This window comes from Pseudophryne corroboree, chromosome 4 (assembly GCF_028390025.1).
Source record: "Pseudophryne corroboree isolate aPseCor3 chromosome 4, aPseCor3.hap2, whole genome shotgun sequence".
Taxonomy (NCBI): Eukaryota; Metazoa; Chordata; class Amphibia; order Anura; family Myobatrachidae; genus Pseudophryne; species Pseudophryne corroboree.
The window spans coordinates 588546102-588564757 of NC_086447.1; the positions used below are offsets into that span (position 1 = coordinate 588546102).

Here is an 18656-nt window from a genome sequence, read left to right on the forward strand (position 1 = left end):
GACTATCAACATTGCATGTGATAACAAGGGAGCAATTGATTTGCCTTCCAGCACCAAGCATTATGGACGGTCCAAACACATTGCCATTAGATATCACTTTATCCATGAGTTAGTGTAAAACAAGTCTGTTAATGTGGATTACATAGCAAGCGAGAGCAATGCTGCTGATATGTTGACAAAGGGACAAAAGCAGCTATATGCCTTTTCCAGGGCACGCTTAGAAATAAATTAATCTATATAAGAAAGTGATGAATTATGAAAATATGAGTAAATTAATACTTAACTTTTATTAAGATATACTTGATAAAAGGGAGAAAGCGAATATAGATAATTGCTAAAAAAAATTTGGGGCGATGAAAATATAGAAAGGCGAAAATATGTTTACTCCCCTAATGATCCAAAAAATTGCTCCAATATTGGATTGAAAAAATCTTTGTGGGAGTAGACCTGCTCCATTGGGTTCAGCTATCCCATGTCAGAATATCAGAATTGGATATTTGAGACAATTCAATGTCTGGGACCGCACAGAGAGCTGGAAAGACTCAAATGGTATGAGAGTAAAATACCTACGGTACCTAGTATTCCCTGGTGGTCTCCCGACCGGGTACTGACCAGGCCCTGCAGTGTATGGCTTCCAAGATCAGACGAGATTGGGCATACTCAGTGCGGTTTGACCGTAGGTGAGTAAATCTCCAGCATGTGCAATCAATTCCAGTGTGCGTTTATCCCCGGCAGATTTTATAGATATGATAGTCTGACAGGGAATAATCCCCTGAATGAAATATAATATAAATGATTCAGTGTTTTGGAAAAAACCCCACCGTATTCTGATGGGTGTTTGTTGCTCCCATATAAAAAAAAACCCTATTGTTGTATCACATTTGTACAGAGAGCAAAGGATGTATTCTCTTAAAGCATATATTAGATGTTCCTATGACTCGATATCAGACAGTTGTATTTTGGAACCAATCATATAAATATGGTAATTCAATAGGGAATGATCCCCTTGTTTACACAAATACTGTATGTTCCTATGGTCAGATATCACATAGTATTAATACTGAACATTCAGAATGCATATGGGGAGGCCGTTTTGTACAATAAGCAAATGATGTTAGTTGCACTGAAAATCATATATAATATAAAGAAAAATTAATAATAAAAAAATTAATAATAAAAAAATTGAGAGAAATGGGAAAGAGAGGGGAGAACAGACACCCTTAAACTAGGCACATCAGGTATTCACATCTGAAATGCAGTTATTTAATCTACATATAGGATAAATGCTGCCTCCCACTGTGCCCCTGAATTGTTTGGACACAGTGGATAAAACGTTATGTTGTGCCTGTGAAGGAATCCCCCCTGGTGGAAGATGAAGAGAAAATGCCTCACAGTGTGCGGCTCAAACCTTTTTGCCTGCAAGCATTGGTGGGCAGTGTGAGGCCTGAAATATCCCGCAATTGTAGGTAGAGGTATTCCAGCCAGGGAGAGGGTGTGCTGAACCTGGAGCTGTGGAGCCGATGTCCGCGGTCCGAGCGACCGGAAGTTCGGACACCGGGACCGGAAGTTGACGTACGTTTCGCTCTGGGGGCTTGATCACAGTGGCTATCAGGTGATCAAGCTCCCAGAGCAAAACGTACGTCAACTTCCGGTCCCGGTGTCCGAACTTACGGTCGCTCGGACCGCGGACATCGGCTCCACAGCTCCAGGTTCAGCACACCCTCTCCCTGGCTGGAATACCTCTACCTACAATTGCGGGATATTTCAGGCCTCACACTGCCCACCAATGCTTGCAGGCAAAAAGGTTTGAGCCGCACACTGTGAGGCATTTTCTCTTCATCTTCCACCAGGGGGGATTCCTTCACAGGCACAACATAACATTTTATTCACTGTGTCCAAACAATTCAGGGGCACAGTGGGAGGCAGCATTTATCCTATATGTAGATTAAATAACTGCATTTCAGCTGTGTAAACCTGATGTGCCTAGTTTAAGGGTGTCTGTTCTCCCCTCTCTTTCCCATTTCTCTCAATTTTTTTATTATTAATTTTTTTATTATTCATTTTTCTTTATATATGATTTTCAGTGCAACTAACACCATTTGCTTATTGTACAAAACGGCCTCCCAATATGCATTCTGAATGTTCAGTATTAATACTATGTGATATCTGACCATAGGAACATTCAGTATTTGTGTAAACAAGGGATCATTCCCTATTGAATTACCATATTTATATGATTGGTTCCAAAATACAACTGTCTGAAATCGAGTCGTAGGAACATCTAATATATGCTTTAAGAGAATACATCCTTTGCTCTCTGTACAAATGTGATACAACAATAGGGTTTTTTTTATATGGGAGCAACAAACACCCATCAGAATACGGTGGGGTTTTTTCCAAAACACTGAATCATTTATATTATATTTCATTCAGGGGATTATTCCCTGTCAGACTATCATATCTATAAAATCTGCCGGGGATAACAGCATACTGGAATTGATTGCACATGCTGGAGATTTACTCACCTACGGTCAAACCGCACTGAGTATGCCCAATCTCGTCTGATCTTGGAAGCCATACACTGCAGGGCCTGGTCAGTACCCGGTCGGGAGACCACCAGGGAATACTAGGTACCGTAGGTATTTTACTCTCATACCATTTGAGTCTTTCCAGCTCTCTGTGCGGTCCCAGACATTGAATTTTCTCCAATATCCAATTCTGATATTCTGACATGGGATAGCTGAACCCAATGGAGCAGGTCTATTCCCACAAAGATTTTACAATCCTATATTGGAGTAATTTTTTGGATCATTAGGGGAGTAAACATATTTTCGCCTTTCTAAATTTTCATTGCCCCAAATTTTTTTTAGCAATTATCTATATTCGCTTTCTCCCTTTTATCAAGTATACTTAATAAAAGTTAAGTATTAATTTACTCATATTTTCATAATTCATCACTTTCTTATATAGATAAATTTTTTTCTAAGCGTGCCCTGGAAAAGGCATATAGCTGCTTTTGTCTTTTGCTCTTTCTTAAGACCACCCTTCTTCATATAGTTTACTGAACTATTTTCCGGGAGCACCACCAACCCATTGCTGAATTTATTTGTTTGTATAGTAAGCATAATGTTGGTTTAACAAATTACTAAATCAAAACAGACATTATTAATACAGTATTCTGTGCAGATTTACCAATTTCCTAGCATGTTGACAAAGGGACTGTCATCACACTTGCTGAATATGTTCATAACAAAATGTGGACTAGAATATGTTTGAGAAATGTTGATTTGTTTTACTGTTGCTTACCATGCTGTATTAATGTGTTTTTGGTTACAGGAAAACTTTATTAAGAAATGTTTTGATAAAGTATTAGCCAAATGTATGTAACCGGAGACAGCCTTGAGCGAGGGAGGTTGTTAGACAGTGGATAACTCTCTGGTCTGTCTCCGTTCCCAGCACTAGAGGCAGTTTCACTGCTCTAGTGTTTCCCTCCTAGGGAAGGAGTAGGAGGAGGAGCTTAGTGCACAGTCTGTGAGAGTTCTTCCTTGGAGAGACAACTGCACTGATGTGCAACTTCTGCTCTGAATAAACCAATCATCCTGGTAAAGTGTTGTTGTGTGGACTAACATCCCTATCCGACACTGCAACACTCTGCCAACATGATGTATCTATGATGCCCCTGTTCAACTAGGACATGATTGGTGAAAATGAAGATATACACAATACTACTTTGCTTTATGGAGGTTGCTTTAGAAACCTACAAGAAAGATTTAAAAAACAATCACATGACACTAAAAACTAGCTGCATTTTCTATTGTTTTAACATCTATAAATACATGACCGATTAATACTACATTTGTCTCTATATTGTATCTAAATAGTCCTCTATTCAAATATGAATTTATTCACACAGTTTGAAAATAAAGATTTTTTCATGTATCTAAATAGTCCTCTATTCAAATATGAATTTATTCACACAGTTTGAAAATAAAGATTTTTTCAAATGAATCCTGATTACATGCCTATCATGTGACTTCTCATAGATAAAAAGATATTTTTTTAAAATAAATCCTGATCACATGACCACAATCCCTATCATGTGACTCATCATAGATAAACATTTTTTTAAATAAGTCTTCTTATTTATTATAGTCTGTAGGTTTGTATCCTTGTATCAGATATCATATACTATGTTTTTACTTTTCTACATTTTGTTTTGTACTGATTGAATTATGTGCAAAACTAAAGCCTACATAAGTGTGTTCATTAAAAGATATGGGTATATATTTGCAATATGCTGAACAAAACCCAAATGTCACTGATGAAGCAGAGTGATTCTGCAAAATGTGTAATGCTTCCTAATCCTTGCACAGTGGGGGTCATTCCGAGTTGTTCGCTCGCAAGCTGCTTTTAGCAGCTTTGCACACGCTAAGCCGCCGCCCTCTGGGAGTGAATCTTAGCATAGTAAAATTGCGAACGAAAGATTCTCAAAATTGCGATTACACACCTCTTAGCAGTTTCTGAATAGCTTCAAACTTACTCGGCATCTGCGATCAGTTCAGTGCTTGTCGTTCCTGGTTTGACGTCACAAACACACCCAGCGTTCGCCCAGACACTCCTCCGTTTCTCCAGCCACTCCCGCGTTTTTCCCAGAAACGGTAGCGTTTTTTCGCACACTCCCATAAAACGGCCAGTTTCCGCCCAGAAACACCCACTTCCTGTCAATCACATTACGATCACCAGAACGAAGAAAAAACCGTGAGTCAAATTCCTAACTGCATATCAAATTTACTTGGCGCAGTCGCACTGTGGACATTGCGCATGCGCAATCGCGACTAATCGCTCCGTTGCAAGAAAAAAATAACGAGCGAACAACTCGGAATGACCCCCAGTATTCGAGACACTCCCCTCTTTCATTTCTACCCATTGACTCATAAATACTGAAATATGCATTTTATTTACACAAGCTTTTATTCGCTACAGCTCCTCTTTGTTTCCAGCTCTGACAAACCATCCACCATTACCAAATGGGACTGCACAAGCTGAATACAGGTGCCACCTGTGCTTCAGAATTTACCAGTGGATAATTTCTTTCCTTTCTTCAAAACAGGAACTGTGTAAAGTGGAGACCGTCATCTGGGTATCACTCTTTTCCATATAATCTATTGAGAAAAATATTTAAAACCACACCATGTTCTTTCAATTTTTTTTACTGTTTACTGTTTATACATTTTAGAACTGCCTATGTAACTATATACAGGGCTAGCAATAGAAATCTTGGGGCCCGGTATACTGATATCTCTTCCCCCCAACCACCAAGCTTCTATAAATATTCCTATATATAAAACATTGCATAAGGCCATGCAACGAGCACTATCGATGCCGAAGGTCCCACCGGTAAAAACCACCGGAGAGTCAGTGCAGGACTCTGTGGTCTGGGTTAATGACTTTAATAGTAGCAGTAAAAAACTGGTCACAGAAGCTAAAAGATATTGGCCATTAGTCCAAAAAGATACTAGACTTCCATCTATGGCGGATAAAAAACTAATGTCATGTTATCGGAGGGGAAGAAACATGCATGACATGGTTATGGTGACTGACATAGCCTCATTAACATCTCCTCAGACACATTTTCTGTCTAAAACACCTGGAGTATATAAATGCTTAGGATGCACAACATGCACCTATCTAGAAGCAGGTAATTAATTTCTGCATCCTTTTATGGGTAACAAGATATTTATTAAGCATATACAGGTTGAGTATCCCATATCCAAATATTCCGAAATACAGAATATTCCGAAATACGGACTTTTTTGAGTGAGAGTGAGATAGTGAAACCTTTGTTTTCTGATGGCTCAATGTACACAAACTTTGTTTAATACACAAAGTTATTAAAAATATTGTATTAAATTACCTCCAGGCTGTGTGTATAAGGTGTATATGAAACATAAATGAATTGTGTGAATGTACACACACTTTGTTTAATGCACAAAGTTATAAAAAATATTGGCTAAAATTACCTTCAGGCTGTGTGTATAAGGTGTATATGTAACATAAATGCATTCTGTGCTTAGATTTAGGTCCCTTCACCATGATATCTCATTATGGTATGCAATTATTCCAAAATACGGAAAAATCCCATATCCAAAATACCTCTGGTCCCAAGCATTTTGGATAAGGGAGACTCAACCTGTACTAACTTGCTCCAGCAAATACATAGTTTACTACATACGATGTCCATGTGATAAACTATATGTGGGGAAATCCATTAGGTCTTTCAAAGAACGGATAGCACAACATAGAAGTGCCATCCAACAGTGCCTCATGGGTAAAACAATTGATCAGCCGGTAGCTAGACATTTTAAAACAGCGGGCCCTACATTAGCACAACTCAAATACAAGATGATAGATCATGTCCCTGAGAATAAGAGAGGAGGGGATCGGGACAGGGTACTGTTGCAAAAGGAAGCCAAGTGGATCTTTAGGTTGAATACACTGCAGCCCAATGGGTTAAATGAATACCTGTCTTATAATTGTTTTTAATTACTTGATAACATTTGATATTGCATTTGCTTTATACATATGCGGCTATTTGAATTTATTCTGTTATAGACACTTTGTAACTATGCCTTCTTAGAGTATATTGGATTACTATGTATCTTCTTGGTCTCCTTGGTGACGGGTATACACACTTTTTTAGACTGACGCTGAAACAGACGCGTCGGACGTTTCTGTCTGCCGCTGATGATGTCAGCTGAGGCCGCATTTGGCGCGCTCTGGCACCATGCATTGGGTGTTTAAAAACTACTTAAGGAAGGAATTGTATGTACTTTGTATTCCTGATGACGGTTTTGAACAATAAAACCGAAACGTAGAAACACTGGTGGAGTATGTTTCTTCCTACTAGTACCTGAGAGTGCCGCCGTTGAGACTTTGCTATTACTACCATTTTGGAAGGCACAAGGTCATTTTACACTTGAGAAGCTGGGAGTACCGGAGTTACAGAATACGCTATATATATATATATATATATATATGTGTGTGTGTCCTTTTACACTGTTGCTATATCGCAGAGGACAGGTTGCGGCATAGTGGGTTGCATGAGTATGCACGATCCTGCTATGCATACACTGCTGTGGGACCAGCAGTGGGTGGATATGAACTGCGGTCCCACTACAGAATGCTGCTATATGCAGAAAAGGTGTAGTGGGAAACATCTGTACATGCATACATATGAGTATACATATAAAATTTACACACATATATAATATAATTACATATACACATAAACAGTTTCAGTGATTTACATTTTTTTTTATAAAATCATTGCAGACTGTCACAGTGAGAGTGCCAAGAAACAGGGAAGACTTATCACAGATTGACTGTAGGGACAGCGGTGGAGCTGCACAGACCAAGTTTGTGTCCTGCAGGAGGCTGGGCACAACTGCTGCACTCAGAGAAGATCCTTGGTGGCGGCAGTGGTGGTTGGTGTAGTGCAACGTCAGCACAATCGGGACTGGACAAAGTGACAGTTAATTTGGAGGGGGAGGGGGGGTTGGTGTGGCCGGGAATTCCAGTAGTTTTTAAGTTAATTGGCAGCGGGCGGGAGAAGCGGGTACTTAAAAATTATTAGTAGGCACTGCAGCTGTTTTTTATGTCCCTGATCTTCAGGGCCCCGCTGACCCATGGGGCCCGGGATGGTTATCCCCTGTAAACCCCCCCCCTTGTTGCTAGGCCAGATTATATGTACAATATGCATGCCCATTTATAGGGGTCTATGGGTTTTCCTTTCTAAAATATTTCATTTTACTTAATATACGTTCAACTAAAAAATGCACGCAGTCCTATTTCTGTTGCTTGGTTTTAACTCTTTTTGTGTGACTATCGTATTTGGACCTGCAAAGTTTCTTTTGTTACTTCAATGTTCATAATTTTCACTAAAATTTGTCACTATTCTCATATTGATTTTTGTTATTTGTTTGCTCCACCACTACTCTTGATACTGACTCTGAGCAGAGCCTCAGTTCACTTTTTTTCACATAAAGACGTTTCTGATGCTTTGGAATGCTGACCAATTACTGCACCATGACCCATATGATGTTGCCACTACTTACCCATTAGCTGAAGATCAAGAAAAGATTCTTAGGAATACCTGGAGGAAAAGTTCCAATAGATATACTGTACCAATTATTTTTTCGAAGAAAAAGGAAGGTTCATTACAGCCTAGCATTGAGTATAAAAATTTGAATACAATTATTAACTTTCATCTTTTCACTATTATTTCAGAATTGCTAAAAATTCTTTGCTTGAGCTAAATTTTCAATAAATGATATCTGTCTTCTGCATACAACCTAATATAAAACTTAGTGAACTGTTTTTCGAACCAGATAGGGATATTATGAATAGATCTGCCTTTAGAACTGTGCAATGCACCAGCAACATTACTTACTGTAAATGAAATTTTCAGCAATCTAATCGACCAATTTATTGTCATTAATCTCAATGACATTTTCAATTTTTTTTGCCATTCCTTTGTCCAGACTGTCTTTACAAACATAATTTATTCATTAAATTGGAAAATGTGAGTTCCATGAAGCACAAATTCCGTTTCTAGTCTACAGTATATCTTACTGTATGTCATCAAGGTTTGAGACTAGATATTACCATATTCCAGGCTATTAGATTAATTGATGTGTGAATTAGGTGCTATAGTTTCTGGTATTTTCCAACCTTTATAGATTTTTCACTAAAGACTTCTCCAATATTGTGGCTCTAACTAAGAAGAAACTGTATTTTCATTGGTAACCTGAGGCTAAAAAAACATTCCCTCTCCATATTGATATTTCCCAACCCAGAATTGAATGCTATCATCTACTTCAAATGCTTTTGAATAGGGACCAAGTTGTCACATCAAATAAACTTGTTTACAGCCCGCCTGAATTTGGTGTATACCAGATTTGCAAATAAACTTTAAGTTCAACAAATTAAATGGATTTAATATAAAAAGTGGATGATAATTCATCCCAGGTAAAGCTAAAAGAGACTATTCTCACTAATTAAAATTTTCCGGGAACTACTGACACTGACAAGGTGTTTCTTAACATTAGAAAAGGTTGCAGAATGGATCCAATAATCTTACAAATCCATTAAATCTATAAATAACAAACTGGAAAAACATATGAAAATATATACTGTTATACTGTACAACTCATTCACCTAGTGTTTTGCACCATATGAGGTTAGATACTGGAAATGACTTAGCTGCTCGGCCACAGTTAGCAGTTTATTGGTTTTCATGAATTTTGCTTCTTATTGTCATTGTAATTTCATACAAAAATGCTTACAGTGTACCAAGCACACTAGATTAGAGCTTTTGTCACAACAAAATTGGTATTAAATTGAAGATTAAGTATAACAATGCATGGAGTGAGGCATGGTGCAGTTCACTCTTAATGGAAATCTGTCTTTTGTCTTTTTACCCAGATTAGCAACGGAGTCACACACAGAAGCACAATAAATGTCAATGTCAATATTTAGTGTACTGTTGTATTGTACTTTTGTTGCATTAGTGATGTGAATATACAGTAATGCATACTTTTAAGTCTTGGGTGGGATACTTTGTTAGGGTAAACCACACAGTCCATGGCATTGTATCTGGACACGTGTATGTATCATTCATACTGTATGTATCATCAGGTTGGCCGTATCAGCAAGACACAATTCAAAGTATAGCAATTGTTCATATTTCCATGCGGACAAGACACAATGGAATATTTAAACTCTATAAAATACCATCTCATTATTTTTGGATGCCAAATGAAAATAAGGATGTTAAAAGATTGTGTTGTCCTGCTATATATTTTTTTTATCATTTTAGTCTCCTTGTACATGTCCACTTGCATTATTTAAAATTTGCCTCACCCTCTCATCCATGGAGGAAAATTTCTACTTTAGGCCCTGTTGAAGACTTCCTTCAGCAAAAGAAAAGCAGAGTTATTGGTCAGAAAGGTACATGGTCCACAAAGAGGACTTATTGATATATTATCTGTTTGATGGGTGCAAAAACTTAAAGATTTTGTACGCAAAATTGTACTGCTCTCCATTAATATTAAATGATTAACTTCCTTCCACCCTCAATACAATGTTCAGACAGAATGCACCAAGAAGACATTGGATGAATATAATCAGTGATATGTATTCAAGATGATCAGATTGTAACTGGTCCTGGTGGTGCTCTAGTGCAAGGCAGCCAATTTGTAGAAGATTGCAAAAATTATCAGAACTATACAAGTTGCAGAGGTTCTCCAAGTAACTACTGTACAAGCAAAATCACAGATGCCACAAAGACAGAGAGGAGCCCAGAGAACTTGAAGGTGTGACAAAGGGTGCAAATCAGCAACGGCTTTATTGGAGGTATCGCTAACCACAGTACTATCCACGGAGTCCATATGGGTGCAGGCAACAATAAACTGATGTCTCAGAGCAAAGGGAACTATCAAGAAGAACATATATACAAATTGTGGAAGAACAGAGAGACACAGTGCAGCAGAGTCTGCAGAATGTAGTCGGGCCACAACTTCCTCCAGAGCCAGTGTGTGAGGGTGAGCCTAGAGTTGAAGGCATTAATTACAACATGGCCTTCCCTGATCAGGCAGATTCAAGTTCAGCTGATATGAAAAGGGCATCAAGGAAGTGATCCACATGACTACAGTAGAGAGTGTGGAGGCCCCTGAACCCAATGGTGCAGATTCAGTTATATCAAAGTCTGAATCTAGTGTTACTGCTGAATCCCACAGTAAAGCTAAAGTAAGTGGTACTGCCCAGACGGCAAGTATACAATGATGAATGGTAAAGAGTTCTCCTTAATTTTGTAGCAGTATCAAGAAAGGCAGAGGAACAAAGTTATTTCTTGCCATTAGATTCGGACAATGGAGTACCCCAAAGTAACAGCTTTACTAGAAAACAAGTAACACATGTATTAGTCCACCATATTTTTGTAGGTAACATAGTAACATAGTTAATGAGGTTGAAAAGACGCGGGATGCCCATCTGGTTCAACCTGTATATATTTCATACCATATTCTGTATTAAGGTGAGTTTATTATAATGTCCCCACTGAAGTAATGTATTAAGACTATTTAACAACTATAAATTTGTGTTCTTCCCAAATATCTACCCAAAGCATCAATATTTTAAATGCTATAACCTTGGATAAGTTAGAAATGTATCTTATCCATTTTTAAATGTATTTATCGAGTCCACCATTACCATGTTCTCTGGCAAAGAGTTCCAAATCTTTATTGCCCTAACTGTGAAGAGCCTTTTCCTACGTTGGGTACAGATTTTTCACCTCTAGCCTCAGATAGTGACCGTGTGTCCTATGCAGAGTTCTTTTATTAAACAAATCCCCTGATAGCTACTTGTACTGTCCCTTTACATATTTGAAGATATTAATGTCTCCTCTTAGATGCCTCTTTTATAATGTATACATATTCAACCTAAGAAACCATTCCTCATAATCCAGTGCCTCTAGCCCCTTAACTAATTTAGTAGCTCGCCTTTAAACTCTTTTGAGTTCCCAGATACATTTTTTAAAATGTGGTGCCCAGAATTGAACACAATATTCCAGGTGTGTACCAATGATTTATACAGCTGCAGGATTATACTCTCATCCCTTGTCTCAATTCCTCGTTTTATGCACGCTAACACCTTATTTTCCTTCTTTACTACACTTTGACATTGTGTACTGTTATTAAGCCTATTATCAATGAACACCCCCCAATCTTTTTTAACTACCGTTTACCCTAGATTTTCCCATTTAATGTGAAGGGTGCATATTTAATGTGTACTGTAGGTTGCATATTTAATGTGTGGGTAGTTTCTAAGCAAGTGAAAAGTTTATGTCACTGTTACAAAATAGCAAGATTCTAAAGTTCTCTAGATTTTTGTAGCCTTTGTAATCAATTGTGATCTATTTTATGTTCTGTAGTAGAGTTGATGTATTCATGAACTTGTTGGAAGTAGACGATACATGAGGACATGTATAATTCAAGTGGGGTTGTATGTGGCACACCATTGGTACTGCCATGAACTGTAATGTGACTTTTGTGCCCCTTCCCCTGCTAAATGCATCCCTGGCTGGACACTATTAAACTTGCAGCAGGGAAAGGGTTAACTGTGCCCTGAGTGCTGCATCTAGCACAGGGACACTGACCAGTCAGCAAAAGGTGTATGAATCCCAGGGAGAGAGAGATGGCTTGCACTGTGGCAGTTACAGCCAACTTCAGGGACAGTGGGCAATTGGGTAGCAGCCATCTTAGGAGGACAGAGAGCAGCAATTTGGAGGGGGCTTTGGAATAACTTACCCAATCTGGTGGTGTTCCTGGTGACTGGAGGGAAGGAAGTGTGACAGTGAGAGTCATAGGACCCGGTGAGTGGCTTGTACCACAGAGAGAGACTCATGCAGTGAGAGTACCAGTTATCATTCCTCATTTGGCAAACTCTAACTATAGACTACACAGAGTATTTACTAAAAAACTTCAGCCAGGTGAATACAGCTGAAGTAGCAGTCCACTGCAAGCACTGCTATCCCACACGCAGAAAGGGCTATTATAGCTTCAGCATCACAGTGAGCTAATAACTACAGGATAAGGCTCTTCAGATACATGCAGCTCATAGTGGTTATTGCTGAACAGTTAAAGAGTGAAAGCAAGCAGTAAACTAATTATATTTAAAAAAAAAACTTTTTTGAACAGAGCATGCCTATCCTTGCAAAGCGTTTATTTTTAGTGTAAGACTCTGAACTAGAATAACCAGGCAATATACTAAAGAACTTTAGAAGTTTTTAAAGAGGACTCCAATGAGAATGATTTAACAAACTTAGACTAGTGTTTGGGACCCCAATAGTAGTGCAATTTATATGTGATTATTTTTAATTGCCTTTTATTAGTATGATAAGATTCTTAGCGGTTGATAGTAAATTCTTTGATTTTTTTGCTGCATTGTATACTGTATATACAAAATGTGTGGTTCTGAAATCGGATTGATGTAGCAGTAAGTGAAGCACTGGCGTACAAGAGTTTCATATATATTGTACCCATATTGTATCCATTATAAGCATCCAATGCTTGTGTTAACCATTTCAAAGCTTTTACAGCAAGTAGATTTTTCACTGACATGTTCGGGTGCAATAAAACTTTCTTTATATTGGTCTGTCAAAATTAATTGACTGAGCTGAGTAAACAAATACCAGCAAGGTGTAGCTTCCATGATATTTACCTGAGTGCCACATATGCAAAATTATCAGATTGCTGTTGTCCTGATGGAACAGTTTTCATAAAATAACAGAATCATACATCTACTCAACAAAGTCCTTTTATGACAAACTTTCAGCCTAACTTTATACAAGATTATTCCATTCCTACTGTTATTGTCAGACTAGTCTCTGTACAAAATAATCTTGATGAATTCAAATAGCTCTGCAATTTTTTTATTTTTTTCCACTGGAAAATGGCCAACCTCCACAGGAAGCTGTCTACTTCACTCATTTCGTACTGTTAGTTAGCCTAATTTTTATTTTAAGTAGTGAAGTCAGGGGTATGCACTACAATGCACAGGTGTATGCACAACATAAGGCAGTGTTTTTCATCTCCTGTGCCGTGGCACACTAGGGTGCTGCAAACAGTTGACAAGTGTGCTGCAGAGTCAGAGCCTCCTTCAATTTAACTGCAGACCTGGGCAGCGCTGGGATCTTCTAGGAGGCTCAAGTGCGCCAGGGCCATAACCTATACAATGCAGCAGCATAACATCATAGGTCACACTCCACATGGCCATCCTGTTAGCCTTTAATCATGCCAATCATCCAGTCCATATGGCCACCTGCCATCTAGCCCACGTGCCTGCCCATTTGCCAGCTAGCGAGCCAGGAATCTAGTCAGCTTGCATGCCCATCTACTGCTCACAGCTCTGCACTGTGAGCATTACTCCAGCCAATGAGGGACCTGGAAGTCAGAGCTCCTTTCTCTTCTACCAGCAGGTAGTGACCAATGTATTTTTTTTCCTTTGGTGTTTTATTACGGTGGTGGCAAATGTGTGGGGGTTTTTTCTGAGTGGGCAATTTTTTTTATTAATGTGGGGTCAAATGTGAGTTTTTTTTCTGTGGGGCTGAATGTATTTTATTACTGTGACTGCAAATGTGTTTCCTTTATTACTGAATGGACAAATGTGTTTGTTTTATTACCATGAGGGCAAATTTGTTCATTTTATTTACTGTGGGGGCTAATGTGTGTGTTTTTTTTTCTCGTGGGGGACAATGTTTGTATTTCCCCCCCGTGGAGGACTGGTGGTGTGCCTTGGCAATTTTAAAATATTGTTCAGTGTGCCATGAGTTGAAAAAGGTTGAAAATCACTGACATAAGGAGTAACTAAAGGAGGGTGTCATCAGCACCGAATCACATGCAACATAGTTACATAGTAACATAGTTAATGAGGTTGAAAAAATACAAATTGTCCATCGAGTTCAACCTGTATTATAAATCTTACACTATTCTGTGTAGATATAGTTTACATATAATGACACAGATGAAGTTATATTATAATTTTTTTAGTCTATCAACTATAATTTCTATGATTTCTAATCTATTTTTAAACTTAATGACTGTGTCCACCATTATCACCTTCTTTTGCAGAGAATTCCAAATCCTTACTGCCCTAACTGTGAAGAACCCTTTCCTCATAATGTTCTCTCCTCTAACCTCAGAGGTTGTCCACATGTCATGTGTAGAGATTTTTCAGTAAACCATTTGCCTGATAGCTCCATGTATTGTCCCTTTATATATTTGTAAGTATTGATAATGTCTCCACTTAGATGCCTCTTTTCTAGTGTAATCATTTCTAACCTAGTAAGCCTTTACTCATAATCCAATGCCTCTAACCCCTTAAAAAAATTTGTAGCTCGCCTCTGAACCCTTTCAAGCACTAAGATATCTTTTTTATATTGCGGAGCCTAGAACTCGGCCCAATACTCAAGGTGTGACTATACCAATGATTTGTATAGTGGCAGGATTACACTCTCATCCCTTGTCTCAATACCCATTTTATGCAGGCTAACATCTTATTTGCCTTCGTTGCTACACTTTGACATTGGGTACTGCTGCTAAGTCTATTATCAATGAGCACCCCCAAATCTTTTTCAACTAACATTTCCCCTACATTTTCCCCATTTTATTTATAAGTAGAATGTTTATTTTTAGTCCCAAAGTGCATAACGGTCTTGCAGTAATTCTTGACTCCTCCCTCTCCTTCAAACCACACATTCAGTACCTCTCAAAAACCTGCCGTTTTCATCTAAAAAATATTTCCAGAATCAGACCCTTCACACCCAGTATGCTATTAAGACTCTTTTCCACTCACTGGTCATCTCAAGACTGGACTACTGTAATCTCCTCCTGACTGGCATTCCTGATAAATACCTCTCTCCACTCCAATCTATTCTCAATGCTGCTGCCCAGATCAGTTTTCTCACCAAACACACCTCTCCTCTCTTACAAGACCTTCACTGGCTCCCCTTCCCTTTCAGAATCCATTTCAAGCTTCTCACACTCACTTATAAAGCCCTCACCCTCTCCTCTCCCATCTACATCTCTTACCTTATATCCCTTCACACTCCTACCCGTCCTCTTCGCTCTACTAATGCATGCCGACTCTCCTGCCTACGGATTACATCCTCCCACTCCCCATCTCCAAGATTTTTCACGTGCTGCACCACTTCTCTGGAATTCCCTACCTCTCCCCCTCAGACTCTCCACCTCTCTACAAAACTTCAAACGGGCTTTCAAGACTCACTTCTTCACCAAACCCAGCCAAATCTCATCCTAACCCTCTGTTCCAAGATCTCTATGCACCCCATCTGTGTCACCCCTGTCTGTCTACCCCTCCCCTTTAGAATGTAAGCTCTCACGAGCAGGGCCCTCTTCCCTCATGTGCTTATCCTTTTTTGTACTTTAATAATCTTCAACTGCACCAAATCCAGCAGTCTTCTGCCACCTGCTACTTATTTCAGTGTTATCTGCTGATGTAGCTATGTTTATTTATCTTGTACTTGTCCTATATTGTCGTCAACTGTAAGTTGCTGTTTTCCAGTTTGATTATTTGTTTATGTACTCTATAATGGTCGCTGCGGAACCCTTGTGGCTCCATATAAATATAGGATGATAATAATAATCATAAGTTATTTTGACATGACCTATCCCTCACAAAACCATGCTGGTTCCTATTAATAACCTTGGTGGTTTCCAAGTACTCCTGTATGCTATCCCTTATTATACCTTTCAATATATTCCCCACTGTGGATGTCAAGCTTACTGGCCTATAGTTACCAGGATGAGTTTTAATTCCCTTTTTCAATATTGGGACTACTGTACCTCTGCAATATGCCAGTCTTTTGGTACCATACCTGATTTAATTGAAGCATAGAAAATAAAATATAAGGGCCATGCTAGTTCTGAGTTAAGCTTTGCTTAGTCTCTCCCAGACTTCTTCCTCAATTAGACAAGTACTCAGCAATGGGATGTTATCATTGCTTTTACTGTGAACTGCTGTGCACTACTTCCACCATATGGTCCTCTCTAGTGCACTGATGAAAAAAATGTGTTCAGTATTTATGCTTTACTTTTGTCATCATTAAACAAGACTCACAACTTACCTTTAAGTGGCCCTTTATTATCTTTTTTAAACTTTTAAAATACTTTAAAAAAAAATTAATAGTTTTACTTTCCTTAGTGATTTACTTTTTATTTTCAATCTTAGCTGCCCTGTTTTCTTTTTTGCATTTTTTGTTACAATCCTTGTACAGAAATTACTCTGCCTTCCTGTCAGATTTAAACATTTTGAAAACACGCCTCTTTTTAGCCATTTCTTCCTTAACCTTCTTATTAAGGCACATTGGTTTGGGTTTAATACTCCTGAGTTTACTATTCATGGGAATGAACTTGTGAGTATACATATCGAGCAAAGTTTTAAAAGTATCCCACATTTAAGCAGTGTTCTTACCATGAAACAAAGTTTCCCAATCTATGTCCTTTAGTGCTTGTCTCAGCATTAAGAAATTCATTTTTTAAAGTTAAAAGTTTTAGTTGAACTCTTATAGTGATGTTTTTGAAAACTAATATCGAAATTGACTATATTGTGGTCACTATTCCCCAGGGTCTCCCCTACTTTAGTATTTGATATAAGCTCAACATTATTAGTTAGTACTAGGTCCAGTATAGTTTTACATCCAGTTGATTCCTCAATTACTTGAGACAAGTAATGATCTTTTAGCATATTTAGGAACCTGTTTCCCCTAGCTGTACCACAAGTGAAGGACTTAAAACAGCTCCTCAGGAGTTCTGTGACCCTGTAAAATCATAATACCATGGCCCTAATATCTACAATAAATTATAGTAAGGATTGCATTAAAACTTTTTAGAATACTAAAAAAATTACATCAGAACTCACTGATAAAACTTTTTACTGGAGTTTATAAATACATATTGCCAGGTTTATACCATCAAATGTATGCAAATAGGAGATTATCAATAAAAAATTATTAATATCGCCTAAGTGAATGAACAATTTAAATTTGAGCTATTATTAGAAATATTGACCGAAACACATAAGCTTATGAACCACATCAAGCATCCTCATTTTACATCTTACTGTATATTATCTATGCACATTTACTGTATGTAAAGCTAAAATGCAGCTGGTAGGGAACTGAAATTGGACAATAGTGTGGTTTTAAATAATGCACCCAAATAAACTTAATAATGTGGATAAGTCAAAAAGAGCAACCTAGTCCTCAGTAATTCAGAATGAAGGGAGGTAGTAGTAACCAACCCATGCTCTGGAAAACAACAGTTTTAAGCAATAGAAATTAAATTAATTTTCATTTTGGGAGGCAGCCTATACAATCTGTAACCTACCCTGCCACAGAGCTCTTCCAAAGCCTTTCAGCTATTCTAGTGGAATGTCTAAAAAAATCAATAGCAATTTATTCTCTTTTTAGACCCTAAGCAACAAAAGTAAATAATACTGTCACCTCAAGTGTGCCTGGAGAACATGCTCACAAAACAGACTTGCACTAAAATACAACTGCTTCAGCTGTGTAGATCTATGCCAGCATCGCTGACTGTATTTGCTTTCATAAGGGACAAATATTTCACAAGTATTCACAAATCGGTCAACTTCTTATGTTGCCACACCAACAGTGTATTTATAAAATAAAAATGAAGTGTATTTTTTTCTGTTTTATTAAACAGCATCTCAAAAGGAAATGATACAGAAAAACATTAAAAGATGGCAAAATAAATACTAAAACGTACTGTATTTAAGTTTAATAGCTATCAAAATTAAAAAAGGATAGTTCTATTTAAATATAATTCTAGCAAATGTTATGTATTTCTAGACTTATGATACAGTTCTCCAGGTTATGGAAATTGCCGTTCAGTACTCAGTAATCTGCAGTAATTTTACTTTGTACTCAATAGTTATTGATTATAAATGTAAAAATTTAAGTTACTACATATAGTATTTAAAAAATATAATGTCATTTTATTCAAAATACATGGCTTAGACCCAGGTTTCTCTCCTGTCACTTAAACTGCTCATATATACAC

General features: G+C 37.9%; 2 pseudogenes; one reads left to right on the plus strand and one right to left on the minus strand.

Annotated features, from left to right (window-relative positions):
- Positions 1-563: 563 nt before the first annotated feature.
- LOC134912535 (5S ribosomal RNA) lies at positions 564-682 on the minus strand (annotated as a pseudogene).
- A 1841-nt stretch (positions 683-2523) lies between these two features.
- LOC134912536 (5S ribosomal RNA) lies at positions 2524-2642 on the plus strand (annotated as a pseudogene).
- Positions 2643-18656: the final 16014 nt, after the last annotated feature.